Source organism: Micromys minutus, assembly GCF_963924665.1.
Source record: "Micromys minutus genome assembly, chromosome: 1".
Classification (NCBI taxonomy): Eukaryota; Metazoa; Chordata; class Mammalia; order Rodentia; family Muridae; genus Micromys; species Micromys minutus.
In genome coordinates this window covers 216092426-216109743 of record NC_137969.1, presented here as the reverse complement: position 1 = coordinate 216109743, position 17318 = coordinate 216092426, and the positions used below count along the sequence as shown (strand labels likewise).

The following is a 17318-nucleotide window of genomic DNA, read 5'->3' as shown; positions in this document are numbered from 1 at the left end:
GAACAGAAATCACCGGGTTTTATTGCCTGCTTTTCCTGAGAAGAAAATCCGATGAGCTAGTAGTAAACAAAGGCAACCTCTAAAAAGCTTACGTATCATTCTATATGTAGTTTCCTCTTAATAATGGCTATAACCGCTTGACCACTTACTGTATGTAAAAACCAGGCTGGATATCTTGCATGTACCATTTCATCTAATGATCGCAAGAACCCTGTGGGGCAGGTGATTTTTCCATCACCCATCATTTTACAGAAGAGAAGAAACTGCAAAGCCCAGGTAACTTCTCCAGTTACCCAATGGAGAACAGCAGAGTATGGATTCCAGGAAGTGACTGAAGCTACCCAATGGAATCTGGGTCAGCATACTAGAGACACAGAGTCATAATGACAGCTTGCTGTGGGGTCAGCCTGGTGGCTATCAGCAAATGGATGAATGATGAAAATTTGGTCCCCATCTAATCATAAAGTAAATCATTTCCATGGAAATGACAGGAATTTGGACATTACTATATTAAGTGAGATTAAGCCAAAATCAGAAATATATCACATTTTCTCTAATATGCAGTCCTCAGATTTCATATACATATACAAAAATCATTTTTTTAGTAAATAAATCTTTTTACTTATTTATTTTTTAAAGAACTACTTATTTTATGTATGTATGAGTACACTGTAGCTGTCTTCAGACACACCAGAAGAGGGCATCAGATCCCATTACAGATGGTTGTGAGTCACCACGTGGTTGCTGGGAATTGAACTCAGGACCTCTGGAAGAGCAGTCAGTGCTCTTAACCACTGAGCCACCTCTCCAGCCCATATAAAATCATTCTTATGTGAGTGTCTGTAACATGAAAGGAGAAGAAATAATAACTGGATAGAGTAAGGGCATGAGGCGGGAGGGGTAGATATAGCCAAATCACATGACACACTTGAATGGAAACATCTTTTAAAACCTATCATGCTAACTTAAGAAAAAAAAAATCCTCATCAGCCAATCAGTGGTGACGCACACCTCTATAATCCCAACATTGGATCTCTTGAGTTTGAGGCTCTTGGTTTCTCACTGGGTCTCTCAGTGAGATCAAAATCCTAGGGTTCTTGGGGTGGAACACAGCACTCAACATCAGAACTTCAACACTGTTTTCGGTAAAGACTGGATGGTCCTGAGGATATTTACTTGCTGGGGGAGAAGATGCAGAGGGAGGGAAACTGCAGACAGAGGAAAAGCATAAACGGAGGAAACAATAACAAACTAAAAGGTCCTCAGAAGGGCTGGAGAGATGGCTCAGGGGTTAAGAGCCCTGGCTGTAATTCCAGAGGACCGGGGTTCAATTCCCAGTACCTGCATGGTGGCCCACAACTGTCTGTAACCCCTGTTTCAGGGGCATCTGACACCCTCACATACCCACTCAGCATTTTCAATCCAACATGTCACTGGCCATCCTAGACAGGAATAAGATGTGATGAATGGAGAGGGGGCAAATCCCAACAGCTCAGTGTGGAGGGCACATCAGCAAAAGAGGAGGGAGGAACTGAGGCTTCATCTTACTACAGATCCATTCTGACCGACAGGTTAGACCGTGTGAATAGAGCCACAGAACAGTGTGGGGTGAATCAGAACAGGGCAATTATCCTCTAGGCACTGAGTCTCCAGGCAGACTAGAAAGAGGAGGACTAGATTCCAGCCCTACGTTCTCCCCTGCAGGGCAAAACCTGCACTGGAGCTGCTGGCTGGACTATACCAGGTCTGGAAAGCTCCCATGTGGCATGGTCCTTACAGTAAGACTTGGTATGAGTCATTCCATTTCTAAAAATGATGGGTTAGCTGATAGGTCACCTAAGGCCCCTTTCCCTATTTTTGATGCTTAGCTGAAGTCTGGCACGGTCTAGCTGACACGTATGTAAGCCATAAACCTTGACCTCCATGCTGAACCTGCAGTGTGGCTGTGGCTCCTGCCCCTTTCATCCTTTCATATCCTGTTTTTGAAATTATTTCTGTTGCTTTTAATCTTAAGATTATGCTCTCAATTCTGTAGTACTCAAATCTGTTTTGGAGCCATCAAAGATTAGTCACTACATATCAGCCCTACATGACCCAAGTGTCCACTAAAAGAATTCGGAAACAGACAAATTAATGGAAATGATAAAGAAAGAGCCCCCAATGCTTACTCCAATTTCTATGTATAACATGATACTGTTGGGCTAAAGAAGGCACATCACCCAATCCCCAAAAGGGAAAATACACAAGAAAACCTAACAACAACCTATATATTTGATGAAATCCAAGAACAGATTAAAACTAACTTATTAGATAAGAAATCGGAATGGTGGTCATCTTTGCTTGAAAACATCTGAGGATACCCCCAGATAATCCACACAGGGTACTCTGTCTAAGTTGACGTTTCTGGACAGAATCTTGCCCTGTGCGAATGTAATAAATACAGTCACCTGGGTAATGCTTGAATCCCTAGTTTCTTACTGTTTGAACTCTGCCCCAGTAGGCATGCAGACTGGGGGAAAGAAAAGCAAGAAAATGCTGAGCTAGAGACAAAGCCAGGGAAGCCACAGGTAAACACTGCCTTCTCCTTAGGACTACAGTTGGTTCATCTGTGAATTTGTTTCAACACACCTTTCTCTTCCTGGAGCAACAGAGCCAGCTGTCAGATCAGTTTTTCCTTCTCCTTCGCAGTGTTCCGTAACCTCTCTTTGATCAATTTGATAAACCGTATGATAGCTCCACTTGATGCATACAAAGAGTGACCATATATAAACCTGCACCAGAGGTAATTACACCACCAAATCATATGTGCAGAGTGCCTACTTCACCCCAAACCTAGTAAGATCAGCATTGCTGCTGATCTGTGGTCCCACAGTTTTTATCAAGTATGTATTAGTAGCTTTGTAAAATGACACTAACCAATTAAATGTCTGTATAATCATTAGCACTTACACACAGACGTTTCCATTCTTTAACAGGAGATGTGGCTGGGTTTCTGGTGAGCAATAACGGCATTCAGCCCATACCTATCATTAACAGCAAATCGGTGAATCAACATTAAGGGAGGCAAGGTTTCCAGGACAACAATCAATTATCACCCCAGGTATATAGACCCCTAGGCCCATCAATTCCAAATCTGCCCTTTGCCCAGCTAGAATGATCTTCTTTTAATTTCTATTTTCAAATAGAAAGTTCTTCCTATTCCAACGTTGATTTTCACTATTTATCCTTCCAAGTTTAAATTTTCCAAGTAACCCAGTTTTCAATATTCTTCTACCTAGTTCCTCTCAAATTATCCCTTTAACTTGTTTCTTCTTCCCCAGGACAATGTGTGAAGCGAAAAGCTCTCTCAGCTATCCCTTATTCATCAAAATTTAGCCAGAGAAGCCAGCAATACCACTTTTCCTGCTTAGCTTTAGAAAAGATGGGTTTTAATTAAAATTTTACTACTCATAAAACACCTTCACAGAAATCCTGTTTCATGCATAACCAAAACATAGCAAAGTTACAAAATGTATAGTTACATAAATCATACAAAAGGCAGAGGTGGTGGCTCACATCTTTAATCCTAGCATTCTAGCACTACTAGGAGGTAGAGGAAAGTGGATCTCTGAGTTTGAGACCCTGCCTCAAAAACAAAAAACAAAACAAAACAAAAAAAGACCCAAAACCAAAACACAAAAAACAAACCAAAACAAACAAACAAAAAAAAAAAAATCAAGCCAACCAAAAGACAAAAACAAAAAACCCACAATCATACAAAGACTTCCTAAAAACACTTGGTTGGAAATGTCCATCAGAGCTTTTACCTCGGGTGTTAGAGGAGTATCTGTTAGATGTATCAGCCTGACCAGGTGTGGTGCACAGAGGAGGCAGAGGCAGGCAGAGCTCTTCCAGTTCAAGGCTAGCATGGTTGACAGGGTGAGTTCCAGGCCCAGAGCTGTTACATAGAGGAACCCTGTCTCTCGGAGAACAATCACTCAATCATCTCATTTAAACTGTCCTTGTTTTGAGTAAGGATGGGGCAGAGGGTTGAGGTTAGTTAAATAACAAAATATACTCGAAGCCACAAACTTTAACAGCTGAATTCTATTGAAGACTGTAAACACCTGAAACTTTGTCCTCCCCACCCCATTAAAAACAAAAAAGAAAACATAGAATCAAATAACTAAAACCAGCCCTCTTTAAGGCCAGCTCCCCTAAATAGTATATACCTCCTGCTCTTACATTCAGAAACAGACCCCAAGTACTACATACACTGCGTTGCTCTGAGGCACTCATTAGGAATAACAGGAAGACAGCCCTCTCTGTACACGTGCAGAAAGCTTTCTTTTCTTGACAAGATTTAAAATAACATTAAAGCGACTTTGGAGAAGGCCCATGAAATTCAGACTTCAATTCAGAAACAGGCCTATGGGATAACTTGTGGATGCCATCTGGGATCCAGGCAGCCTCATCAACAAAAGGGAAACTTGTTGAGATCATCCAAATCTACAATTCACATACATTTCTACATCTGGACTGAATTAATCTTTTCTTGGTACTGGCTTTCATGTAATAAAATAATTGTTTGCAGATTTTATTTAAAACACACACACACACACACACACACACACACACACACACACGGCTTTAGAAATCAAAATGTTTAACATCCAAATTGAAAACTACAAAGAATTCCTTTATCAGAAAGTTAGTTGTGAGACAGGAGTCATTTACACAAAACTCTAAAACTTGAGGGCTCAGTCCAAAACAGTTCTATTGGAAACCTGCATTCCAAGCAACTACCACAAAAGGCTACACAGCCCATTATGTCATAAGTTCTGAAAGCCAAAAGCTTAAGATGCATAGTTAAATGTGGAATGGTCTACAACAACCCCCAAGTCAGCTCGAATGACGGATTTTTTAAAAAACCTGTATAGCACACTGACATTTTGCTTTAAAAGGAGGGCCTCCAGCCTCCCTGTGTTACTTTCAGGTATTTTCCTGCAAAGCTAGGGGTATCTTAAATATACACACTCAGACTGGGTATCTGAAACTGATGTCTTCCCCTGTTAACCCTGAAAAGGAAGCTATGGAAAAGACAGAAAGATTTTCCTGTCTCAAAATGTTTTGAGCCCTGCTGGAACTGAGGTTAGTGTGGCCCATCAGCGTCAGATTGCAGGTTTTCCTGCAAGCAACTCAAAGCTGGCAGGTGGGCGGGGAAGGGGGAAGGGGCAAGGTGGGGGGGAGTTCTTATTACAAGCAGTCTGCTTTCTGGAGAAGATATCCTGCAGATAACTTGATATGGGATATCCCCTGGGGGACCCTCTCCATCTAATAATCTACCAGAGGTCTACTTTACTATGAAATATGAAGTCAGTATGTTTACAAACATATCCTCCCCTTAAAAACCTCACATTTCAATGTCAAACACCTCCAGTTGTGGAGTATTCTCATTTTTCAAGTAAAACTGTAATTTTTCAAAACCACACCCAACGAAAATGATTAGGTGCTAGAAGTTTTACTACAAAGGACCAGAGCAAAAGGCATCTGTTTTCCTGCTTTCTGCTCTCTTCCCTTCCCCCACTCTCCATCCTGCAAGCCATTTGTGGGTCTCGGCTGTTAAAACTTTCTACAGCAGTCTCACTACTATAGATTCGGGATAAGAGAAAACAAACAAACAAACAAAACCTCTTTTTGTCCTCTCAACAATGACGGGCCTAAATTTATGCACTGTTCTTAAGAAAACTCAAAAGTCACAAGCCTTTTAAATGACAGAAGTATTATGGAAACATTTCCCCACAGAGTTTTTTGATGCTGTGAAGTATCAACTCCCTGAAACCACAGAAAGGAAATGACTTACATTCTTGGAAAATGAAGCCACTAGCAGCTTTCTACAAAAGCATTCTCTAATCCCCAAACTACACACTGTGGCAACAGGGGGTATTTCGTGCAAAAAATAAATGTAAGTAGATGCTTCGAAAACCGGTAAACAAACATCACTCAGTCCAAAGAAAGGAGGGAACCATGCGTGGAAAATCTGGCAAGGTACACTTTCCCCTCCACGTTCCCCTGGAGGAGAACGTGCCGAGGATCCTTGCACAAGTTTTCCTTCTCCACCGTGGGCACTACACAGCTCCCCGGGGGCAATGCTAGCAAAACAGACTGGTTGCTTATATAAATAAATAAACAAATCCCCAAAAGGTGTAAGGGGGCCACGGAGGCAGTATTTCTTCTGACACTAGCCACAAAACTGTACGATCTGAAAATTGTGCCAGTCTTTATTTCAACTTCAAATGTGCTTGTTTTGACAGCTTTCCATCTATCCCTGCCTTTGAGAAATCGCTCCACCATTGGGCCAAGCCATTCTAGAACTCCAAGTGTTGTTTAAATTCTGTAGACTTCACATGAGTGGCCCCGAGCTGTCCACATCCCAGCTTTCCCGGAGGGGAGGTTAGTAATCTCCTTTACCTGGTCGTGTTAAGTTCTTCCAGGAACCAAAATTCTGCAGGCCGCACCCCAGACTGGTGTGTCCCCGAGGCCCCCCTTCAGGGGCTTCCCACACTAGGCACTGGCGGGGATACGGGACAGCCGCTCTGGGATGCCCTCCCGAAGCTGGCTGCCTGGCCTGCGCGCACAACAGGCAATACCGCACATCGCTCGGGTACTCCGGACTCGCGGCTGGTCCCAGTTAGTCACAGACGGGGCACTACAAGGCAGGCGCCCCTCGAGCCAGAGCCCGGGAGATCGGGGCAGAGAAACGCAGAGCCGGGCCCCCGAGCTCCGCGCCTCCCCCGCGGCCGCCGCTGCCCTGGGGCCCCGGCCTCCCTCCCCGGCGTGGGCGAGCTCCAACTCGCGGAGAGGGGACCTGCCCGCCCGGTGCCCGACGCCCAGAGCCCCGTGAGAAAGAAGAAAGACGCCTAGAGCGGCAAAGCCCGGAATCGCACTTTAGACCAGCAGGGGGCACAGCGGCGGCCAGGGCGCGCCGTCCCAGAAAGGGGGCCAGCAGGCCGGCGCCCGCTCCCGCGCGTACCTCCAAAGTCGCCAGCGCCAGGCGTCCGACTCAGAAGCGACGTCTCCTACAGCGGCGCAGAGCCTACTCGCAGCTCCCAGCACTCCCGCTGCCGCCAGTCTAACACTGCAGCTGCCCCGCCCCCCGCCCACGCCTTCCGCTCCGCCCCCTCGAGTTCACGCCCACGCCCCGCCCGGGACACGCCCTCCCTGGCCGAGGCCCCGCCCCACCCCGAGTTGGAGGCGGAGACTAAGCAGCGGAAGAAGCAGAGAGCTGGGGGATCGCAGCTGCACGTGGAGCGCTGCCCTCCCCGTCCCGCCCCGGACCCAACCAAGAGTCCTGCGGAGGGGTGAGGAGACCCAGGGAGACAGGGGAACGCGAAGGAAACTGTCACTCCACTAGGCATCGGATAACCAAGCCGGGCTCAAGTGGGTTATGTAAAGTGGACTCTGCTTTGCATACCTTTCCCGTGGGACCGAGGCCGGCGTGCTCGGGCAATAGACTGTTGCCTCTCCCCTCCGACTAAATGGTCCCCTTCTCCACTCTTGCCCCCTACACACCCTAGTCCCTGGACGCTCTCTCACAGGCCTAGACCGGTTACCTGGGGCTGGTTGTTTTACCTGAGCTTTTTGGAATTGGGGCGGCCCCTGCGAGAAGAGGCTGTCTTCAGTACTGGAGACTTTGTGACTCCTCTCTCCTCCGGTCCTGTGCCCACCTCACCCTCACATTTTTATCCCGCCTGCGGGCTGTGAGTGCCACCCAAGCCCATCCGCCCCCGCTCAGACTGTCTCCCCAGGTTGAAAGAGCGGCCCTCAAAATGATGTTTACCCTTGGTGAGGTGGCCTGCGTGGCAGTGAGCAGTGCAGAAGACAAGCCCTAGATAATTTCATTAGTCCCAAAGATCCCAGCAGAATGGAGGTTTCATTGCTCCTTTTGGTAGTCAGAGGAAGAGGCGAAATCCACTTGTTCTGTACCTGTCTGAACCTGCTGCGGTGCGCAAATAGGGGGACCCCCAGCTGGCACCCACAGAGCTACAAGCTTCAAGGTGTTCTGTGGACGTTGCTGCTCCAGTGAGTCTGAGTGTCTAGCTTTCTCATTTAGGTTTGCAGACACCTGAGGAAGAACACTCGATGCCCACAGAAGCTAGCTTTGAGATAGCTGATTGCTGTGACTAAACACCATGACCAAAACCAAAGCGTTTAATTCAGCATACAACTCTCAGGCTACACTGCATCGCTGAGGGAAATCAGGACAAGAACTCAACGCAGGAACTGGGCATCCGGATTGATGCAAAGGCAGTGGGAAAATGTTGCTTACTGGCTAGGCTCAGCTTGCTTCTTTATGTGTGCAGGACCACCAAGCCAGGATGGTAGACCCTCTCCCTCCCATGTGGGCTGGGCCATCTGACATCAACCATTAATTACAAAATTCACCAAAGACCAGTGTGGTTGGGAGCATTTTCTCAGTTGAGATGCCCTCTTCCCAATAATCTAGCTTTTTGTCAATCAAACTGACATAGAAACTACCCGGCCAGCCTGGTTCACCAGGGTGGTGCAGACCTTTAATCCCAGCACTCAGGAGGCCAAGGTGGGCCGTGGGTCTCTGAGTTTGAATCCAGCTTGGGCTACACAGAGAAATCCTGTCTTGGAAACAAAACAAACAAACTCAAAACAACTAGCCAGCACACCCCTTCAATAGCCTTTCCATTTTGGAGAACATGAATAGTAAGTTGTTACAGTTTCCATATGTGTGTGAGCATGTACACACACACACACAAACAAATAAAAACCCTTTTCTCTCTCTTTTTATATTTACTCAGGATGAGTGCAAATTGGATATTAGTTGGTAATTAATTGATGTCTAATGATATAAACAGCATACAAATGAACACATTACTATTTTGATTTATTTTCAGGCTTCATATATCAAAATCTAGCAGAGAAAATAAACGAGTATTGTTAGACTATGAATCATAACTGCAATTATAAAACAATTAGGCAACCCAAAGAGCAAAGTGTTTTAAGTAGCTTTTAAAAAGGGTGTTTAAAATTGGACTTACTGTCCAGGGCTAGACTGTGGCAAAACTTTACTATGTGAATTGTTTTTCTAAATTGTAATGGCCATATTAACAGCATGAAGACCACAATAATCACTCTTACCTGATATATCTTTGTAGACCATTTTAAACTATCTAAGTCAGTTTGTAAACCCTTGCAACATAAAATGCCACTTGGAAGCAGCACAGTCCACTAAAGATAGAAGGGGATTGAGAAAGGATGTGCTTCTTATCACAGGACATGTTTTTAATGTGTTCCTTCCAATGAGGAATGCAGTTCTATATGTAGCCTGCTTTTATCCTTTGATGCTGGGATCTAGTTTATTTTCACTGGTACAGTGAGATGTTTCTCTGAAGTGGAATGTTCACCAAGTGATTCATTCTGCATATCTTAAATTACGACTTTTTTTCTGAAGCATTTAAATATCAGCATGACACATTTTTAGCATTGTTTTTCTTTGGATCTAGTCCACGGGTGCATTAAGTACTCACAACAATGGAGCACAGCGTTAGCCCTGGGATTCAAAGATTAAAAACACTCCTGAATCTTACAGCAGATCGGGAGAATAGGCATACTGTCACAGAGCTGCAACATCCTGGTGCTGAGGTAGAGCTGCTCTGGAGGAAGAGTGCACAGGACCAGAGCCTTCAGGAAGAACATTACACACCCCTGGGAACAGAAGTTTGCTTGGAACCAGTCTGTCAAACCTGGATCATCTGAAGACTTTAAAAACTAGCAATGACTGTCTGTGTACTATATCTGGACTACATAACCTTGGCTGTGGAACATTTTTAATACTCCCCATATTAAGGGGATATATACTTAGGGTCATACTTAGGGTCAGGGGTTAAAAGTGTTTTCAGGTAGGGACACAGAATAAGAGACTATTCTTTCACTATCCAGAAACATGCCTTCCTTTTAAAGCATAAAAACCATACAGTTTACTCCTAAGAGTCAAGAGTTGTATGGGTTTAGTCAGTTAGTCAGTCAGTCAGTCAGTCTGTATGTCTGTCTATAGCATGGTTTTGCTAAGTATTCCTGACTGGCCTCAACTTGTGGTAATTCTTTTTCTTTCTCTGACTCCTGAATGCTGGGAGGCATACGTCATCATAGCTGCCTTGGGCTTTATGCATTTTGATGTAAGGAATACATGTATATATAAAGCTAAAAGAATAAAATATTATAAATACGTTTTTCCTTAAAAAATTAAATTTAATTTTTTTTTAGAATTGAATTAATAAAAATGTGAGCATTTTCCAAACCACATCTGTTATAGTAAGGATTTCCTGTACACATACTTTCCAGATACCAGAATGGTATGTGAACAGTTAAGATCAGTTCTGTATATTGAAGACCAACTTTGGTTTTTGTTTTTATTTTTTGTCTATTATATACTCTAAGTTTTGGAGAGATTCATAGTATACTTTAATGCTGAAATGTAAGTTCTGATCTAAGATCGAAGTCAGTAACTTGACATTTTCTTTTGGTAATTATTGAAATTCATTTTTATAGCAAATTAAAATACACTCTAAATAAAACCATTTCAGACCTGTTCCAAAGTTTAAATGTCTGCGTAGCTGACAAAATACAAATTTCACCTCACAGACACTTAATAAGTAGGGCACCTCCACGACACCTCTCCTAACATATATACTCCCTCTTACTGATCTCAGCGGGTATCACTGTGTTCTGCAAAATAAAATCACTGAAAGAGGTTTTAGTGACCAGGCTGGAAAAACAGATTTTAGGTATCCATATAAGTATTCTACCAGGAGCATCTACTCAGAAAATTAAATAGGGACGGTCTCAGCTCATGTGATTTGGGAGCGTCCTACTTTATGTTGTAAAAGTGATCTGTCTGTGTTCAGTAAACCCACACACCGTTCAGGTTTGGAGCTTTGACCTTCCCTTGTGCTCATGATAATGATATGCTTTTTGTCACACTACAGTCCAGCAAGCTCCAGTACACACACACACACACACACACACACACACACACACACGTCACATAATCACAGAGGAAACAATAGACTCCGTAGTATGTACCAATGATTAATGAGAAAGATTAATGCTACTGAGCAAACTAGTTCAAAAGATTTACCTGGGTCAGCCCAAAACCGAAAAAGAATCTCAGATTCTCACTAGCTCATCAAGGCTGTTTCGAGGTACTGAGTAGGCCTTGAACTGAGGTATCTTCCTGCCTCAGTCCTTCAAGAGCCGGGATTACAGGCATGAAACACTGTGCTTGGCTTTATTCACTAATATTTGAGAGAATATTTAAAAGTAGGATGCCTTAATTTTTAAAGGACAAAGTTTAGTTTTATACAGAATATACAAAAATATAGGACACAGTCTGTATGGTTGATTTTATACAGCATGCACAAAAATATAGGACACCGTCTGCATGGTTGGTTTTATATGGCATGTACAAGAATATAGGAGACAGTGTGTCCAAGACTCAGAATGCATAACAGATGAAAAGCCAAAGTTGTTCTTCAATATGTGGAGCTGATCTTAACTGTTCCCATATAATTCTGGAAACTCTGGAAAGTATGTGTATAGGAACACTTACTATAACAGATGTGATCTGGAAAAGGTTCATATAGTTCATTTTTTTTTTATCACAGTTTAATTCTAATCAATAAATTCAATCTTTAAAATATTTTTAAAAACTTGTGATGTTTTGTTCTTTTGGCTTTCTATATGCATGTACTCTTTACATCAAAATGCATAAGGCCTGAGGCAGCTATGATGACACATGCCTCTCAGCATTCAGGAATTCAGGAGTCAGAGAAAGAAAAAGAGTTACCACAAGTCGAGGCCAGTCAGGTATACATAGCAAGATGTCGTTTGGTTTGATACAGCATGCACAGGACATAGGACACAGTTTGGCACAGACATCACAGTCTCGGCCCTGGAAAACTAGAACGTTCAAATACTACAGAGTAAGAAGGAAAGCTCCATAGATAAGGCCAGGAGGGCTCTGCCTGGTCTCCTTTCCTGCAAAGGTGGACCCAGTGTGGAGGATGGCCCTGAGCTCTCGGAGTTGCAAGTCACATGGCAGTGCTGGCTGAAGGGACAGGGCAGCTAACTCAGGAGCACTTGAAGGATGCCTCATGAAGATCAGATGCTGTCTTAGAGTGAGGCTTCCCACTGCACATAAGACGGGGGAGAACAGTACAGGGTTCCCAACAGAAGTGGGGAGAGTCCCTATGGCATGAACTCACTAGTGATTGACTTTTGTGTCTACATATGGATCTAAAAAGACCCAGACTAGTGTCTCAGCTCTTGATTCCTCGGTTGTGCTCTGATGGGTGACACTTCTACCTGGAGTTAGATTAGAGGAGAGCTGGAAGGAAGCCTGAGTCTGGCAGGCGTAATGTCACCTTAGCCTTATTTATGCCTCAGGCATTGTCCTATCTTCTTCCACTATCTGACCTAGGAATCCTAGGAGGAGTCACTTTGAGACTCGTGATAACAGATAGGAATCTTAGCCACGGAGGTTTTATTCACTGTTTTCTGTTGTCTTATCACTTTATCCCTACAACTGCTGATTGAGAACAGTAGGAAGGGGGAACATTGACCTTTCAGAACTTATGTTTCCTGCTTGGTGAATTCAGGTTTCCTGGAGAACACCAGCAACTGTGTTGTTTGTTGAGGGAGGTCTTCACACAAACCCCCCACACCCTCCTGTCTTTACTTGGTCACCGTGAGTAGGTTGTAAGCGTAACAAACCTGCTATTAACTTGGCTTTCAGTGCTTAAAAAAAAAAGATTGATGTGTAACTACAAGAAAGATATTGGAGCTCAGGGAGTAAATTCACTGAAGTCAAAAGACCATTGGTATGGCCTCAAGAAACAACTGAGTTATAAAAACAAGACCCTGATGGATAAGAGCAATAATTTGAGTTATCTTCATTAAATCCTTAAATGTCTTCATCTGTAAGTCAGAAAAAACATCAATACTCTCACTCTTATTCAGTGGAGTTAAATGCCAAAGAAAGTCCTCTACAAGCAAAGTAATGCTTACACTTTTTCTTTTTAAACGATAGCCTATCAAATTTCCCTGAAGTGATTACCTGTACACCAGTTCTTAGGGGAAGAACTCTGGTAATTATATCTCAGACCTTGAATTAGAAATCATGGATTGGGAAATTGTCTTATTTAGGGTTTTATTGCTGTGAACAGACACCATGACCAAGGCAAGTCTTATAAATGACAACATTTAAATGGGGCTGGCTTACAGGTTCAAAGGTTCAGGCCAGTATCATCAAGGTGAGAACATGGCAGCATCCAGGCAGTCATGGTGCAGGAGGAGCTGAGAGTTCTACATCTTCATCTGAAGGAATCTAGGAACAGACTGAGCATCCAGCATCCTCAGGCAGCTAGGAGGAGGATCTCCAAGCCCACCCGAAGAGTGACACACTTCCTCCAACAAAGCCTTTAATAGTGCCACTCCCTGGGCCAAGCATATGCAAACCATGACAAAAATTATTCTCAGAAACCTCAGATCAGGGAGGGAGAGATGGCTCAGCAGTTAAGAGCACTGACCACTCTTCCAGAGGTCCTGAGTTCAATTCACAGCAACCACATGGTGGCTCACAACCATCTGTAATAAGATCTGATGCCTTCTTCTGCTGTGTCTGAAGACAGCTACAGTGTACTTATATATAATAAATAAATAAAATATTAAAAAAACCCTCAGATCAAGGGTTTTGCCTTTTGATAGGTACAGAGGCAGGAAAATATTGGGCATTATCAGTTTTAACTAGCTACCTTTGAAGGTCAGATAGGGCATGCATTTATGAGACATATTCTTTTAAAAGGCAGCAGCGTATTTGTGATTTGTGTATAATTGGTACAAACGTTCCATGTGGCTTCTTTCTTTTTCTTTTCTGAGGAATCTGTCTTCCAATGGGTGGTTTGGTCGCCCCACCTCCTTCTCCCAAGTGCTGGGATCACAGGTAGGGTCCATGCTAGTTTCCCGAGTTAGAGAAACAGAGGGCAGTTCTTCTCTTCTGCCACTGGTCCCTACTGCGTAATAATTTTTGTCCTTGTCCTAAAGGATAATGGGCCCATGTATATAGTCTATGATTATTTCTTTTTCCATCTTGTTTTAAATGAATTAATTTATTTCATGTATGTGGTACACTGTTGCTGTCTTCAGACACACCAGAAGAGGGTGCCAGATTTCACTATAGATGGTTGTGAGCCACCATATGGTTGCTGGGAATTGAACTCAGAACCTCTAGAAAAGCAGTCAGACAGTGCTCTTAACCTCTGAGCCATCTCTCCAGCCCTGATTATTTCTTGTAATAGAAAGCTATAAAAATCAATATAAGGTATCTATGATCTTTTTCATAACACTTTGTCCCTGGAATTATTGATGAATGTGTCTGTTCCTTGGAATTTAAGCTTTGCATGAACACACAGTTTATCTCTAACCTCAGTGGCCCTAGTCCCTAGAACATGCCTGGTATCCATTTATTGAATGAATGAATCTCATAAATGATGTGGAGGGAAGAAGAATGTGTATGCACCATGTGCTTGTGTTTGTGTGTTGAGGGTGCAGTGGAGAACAGAGAGGCATCTCAACATGAGAATGTGGAAGGAAAAACATTTTTTGAGATGCTTCTTGGGCATGCATCCCAGAAGTGGGTGAGAAAAGACGCATCCCTTAACATGAATTTTGATTGGCATGAATAAAAAGATGCCTTACATCAACCAGCTCACTTAATGTTTAGATTTTCAAGTATAGATATGGGAGAATGATTAAAATCCTGCATCGGCTGATGTTCCTTATTGTAGATTTGTGTTCCTACCCTCAGTTCCCTCCACCTTTGACTAGTCACTTTGCCTTGCCATATACTATGATGCTTGTTGAAGCCATTTACTACGGGGTAGTTACAAACTGCTGAATTCTTTGCCAACAAAACATGCTGATGAGACAGAATGGCTTGAGCTCTGCCATGGTGGGGTGGGGGTGGGGTGAGGGTGGGGTGGGGGTGGGGTGGGGGTGGGGTGGGATGGGATGAATGGCCTTGCTTCCATTTGCATACCACCTGCTCCTCCATGTGGAGTTAGCCTCAGAGGCTCCACCTCAGAGCCCTTGCTATTACTCTGTCCACTACATCCTGCTTTGCCCTCTCTCCTGAGAACAGGCAGCTCCCAAGCCCCTCCCAGGGCCTTTAGTTTAGTCACTGGGTTTTTTTTGGGGGGGGGTTGTTTGTTTGTTTGTCTTCCTTTCTTTTCAGTTTAATCCCTAGGGTTGTTTTGTGTCCTGGGCCTCTTGGCCTTCTAATGCAGCTTTTCTAGCAACTCAAAATGAACATCAACTCAACTATTTGCTTTCCCTGTTTTTTTTTTTTTTTTTTTTTTTTTTTTTTTTTTTTTTTTTTTTTTTTTTTTTTGCTTTAAAGTCACCGAGGAAGCCTTAAAAAAAAGCAAATCAATGAGTTGAGTAGTTGGTTGTGTCACCAAGGCACAGGCCCATCAGTGTTTCCGTAGGTGCTTGGTCAATCGCATCTTTTTTTCGTGCTTGGCTTGATTTCCTATCACAGAGACTATTTAGATGTTTCTAGATAGCATTTGCTCCCTCTCCCCTCTTCTTCTCCTCTTTTTCTTTCCCCTCCCCTTTCCTGCCTCCTTCTTCCTGCATCTCTCCCACCTACCTATCTCCCCTCTCCCTTCCTTTCCACTGTCCCCGCTAAACAGTCTGGTGTTCAACTAGTTGAATCCATAGCTTGCTTTAGATCTCTCCTTCTGCTACTCTCCATTGTCAATGCAGCTTTCCTCCTCGTTCATCAGTCACAGAAGAGGTTCACAGTGTGACCTTGCTGAATCTTCAGAGTAGCTCTTTGAAGAACTCACCATCACTATCTTCATTTATAGACCCCCAAAGTTTTACAGAAAACCCATAGGAAATCTGGACTCGCATTCTTTGTCCCTCTGGTCTGTTGCCTCCAGTGCAGAGCTGGTCAGGCACTTCCTCAGGGGCCGGTATTCTCTCCACTGCCAGACTTCTAGACTTCCCTGTATCCTTCTCCATCATATATTAATGTTGACACATTAGCAGATATTTAATTACTAAGTAGTGTTATGTCTGTTATTAAGGACTCAAGTAAATCAAAGCCCAGCATACAAAAAGCACCCGTGGTCACTCAACCTAGAGCTTTTCATCTGAACTCTTTGTCTTAAACATTGAATATGTCCCATTTCCCAGATCCTCCTTAGTCTGCAAAATCACTGCCACTAATCTGTCAAAGCATGGGCCACATGCTCGATAGATGGATGAGGTAACCCAGGGTTGGAAGTGTCATCTTCCCTTCTGCCCTCCTAATAAAGAATTGTGAACTACAATGTTCAAACCTCTGTACATCTGCTTTCCTCATTTCAGAACCTTTTGCAACTATGGAGGAATTTGCTGTCTTAAAGGCATTTCAACACTTGGAATGTGGGCGATAGCTGTGACACAAAGGAATCTTTAAGTTCATAATTTGCCACTTCTTCTTCTTTCTTCTTCTTCTTCTTCTTCTTCTTCTTCTTCTTCTTCTTCTTCTTCTTCTTCTTCTTCTTCTTCTTCTTCTTCTTCTTCTTCTTCTTCTTCTTTTGTCCTCAGAGAACATTTGGCCATGTCAAGAGAGGTGCCTTTAGCCATCAGAGGGGAGAAGAGAAGGAAGAGAGAGGAAGAGGTTAGGCTAGCAGGTAGAGGCAGGGATAGGACTAAACACAGTACAGAGGACCATGTCTACATGAAGAGTTTCCACTGCTGGTTGAGAATCCGCGATCAAAAGGTAAATGCAAGTAGAGTAGTATGTTATGTTTTGGGGGTAAAGGGGGTCCATCTGGAGATCCTGACTGGGCTTGCAGGAAATTTGGAACCAAGCCATTGAAGGTGAAGCTCATGTTTTTCAACCTACAAAGTGATTTGACAGAGATGTATTTAATAGATCAAGCAGTATGTATGTTAAACTAGTAGCCATCACTAAGTACATAAAATTAAGCTTGGCTTTTATTGACTTCTACAGATTGAATGCAGGACCTTGCACATGGTAGGCGAACATACTACTACTGCGCTATATCCAATCATTTAAAATTAAATTTTGAAATGAACATTGAGAGCTTTCAAAAGTTGATTATATAAATTATACCAATCACATTCATGTTGACAGATACCCTTCCTTATTTCTAGATTTCCATCATAAATCATATCTAGCATTTATGCTAAAGAATATAAATGTTGTATACCAAAGTATGTTAATGATCTCGTGA

The 17318-nt window shown here is 43.2% G+C and overlaps 1 protein-coding gene across 1 annotated transcript in view; it reads right to left on the bottom strand.

Annotated features, from left to right (window-relative positions):
• Positions 1–7105, bottom strand: part of FRMD6 (FERM domain containing 6) — a 73927-nt gene extending 66822 nt beyond the window's left edge. Inside the window, exon 1 of the mRNA XM_080942573.1 lies at positions 7013–7105. The gene's annotated coding sequence lies outside the window, so the exon portion shown is untranslated. The remainder of the gene's footprint in view (positions 1–7012) is intronic.
• Between the last annotated feature and the right edge of the window lie 10213 nt (positions 7106–17318).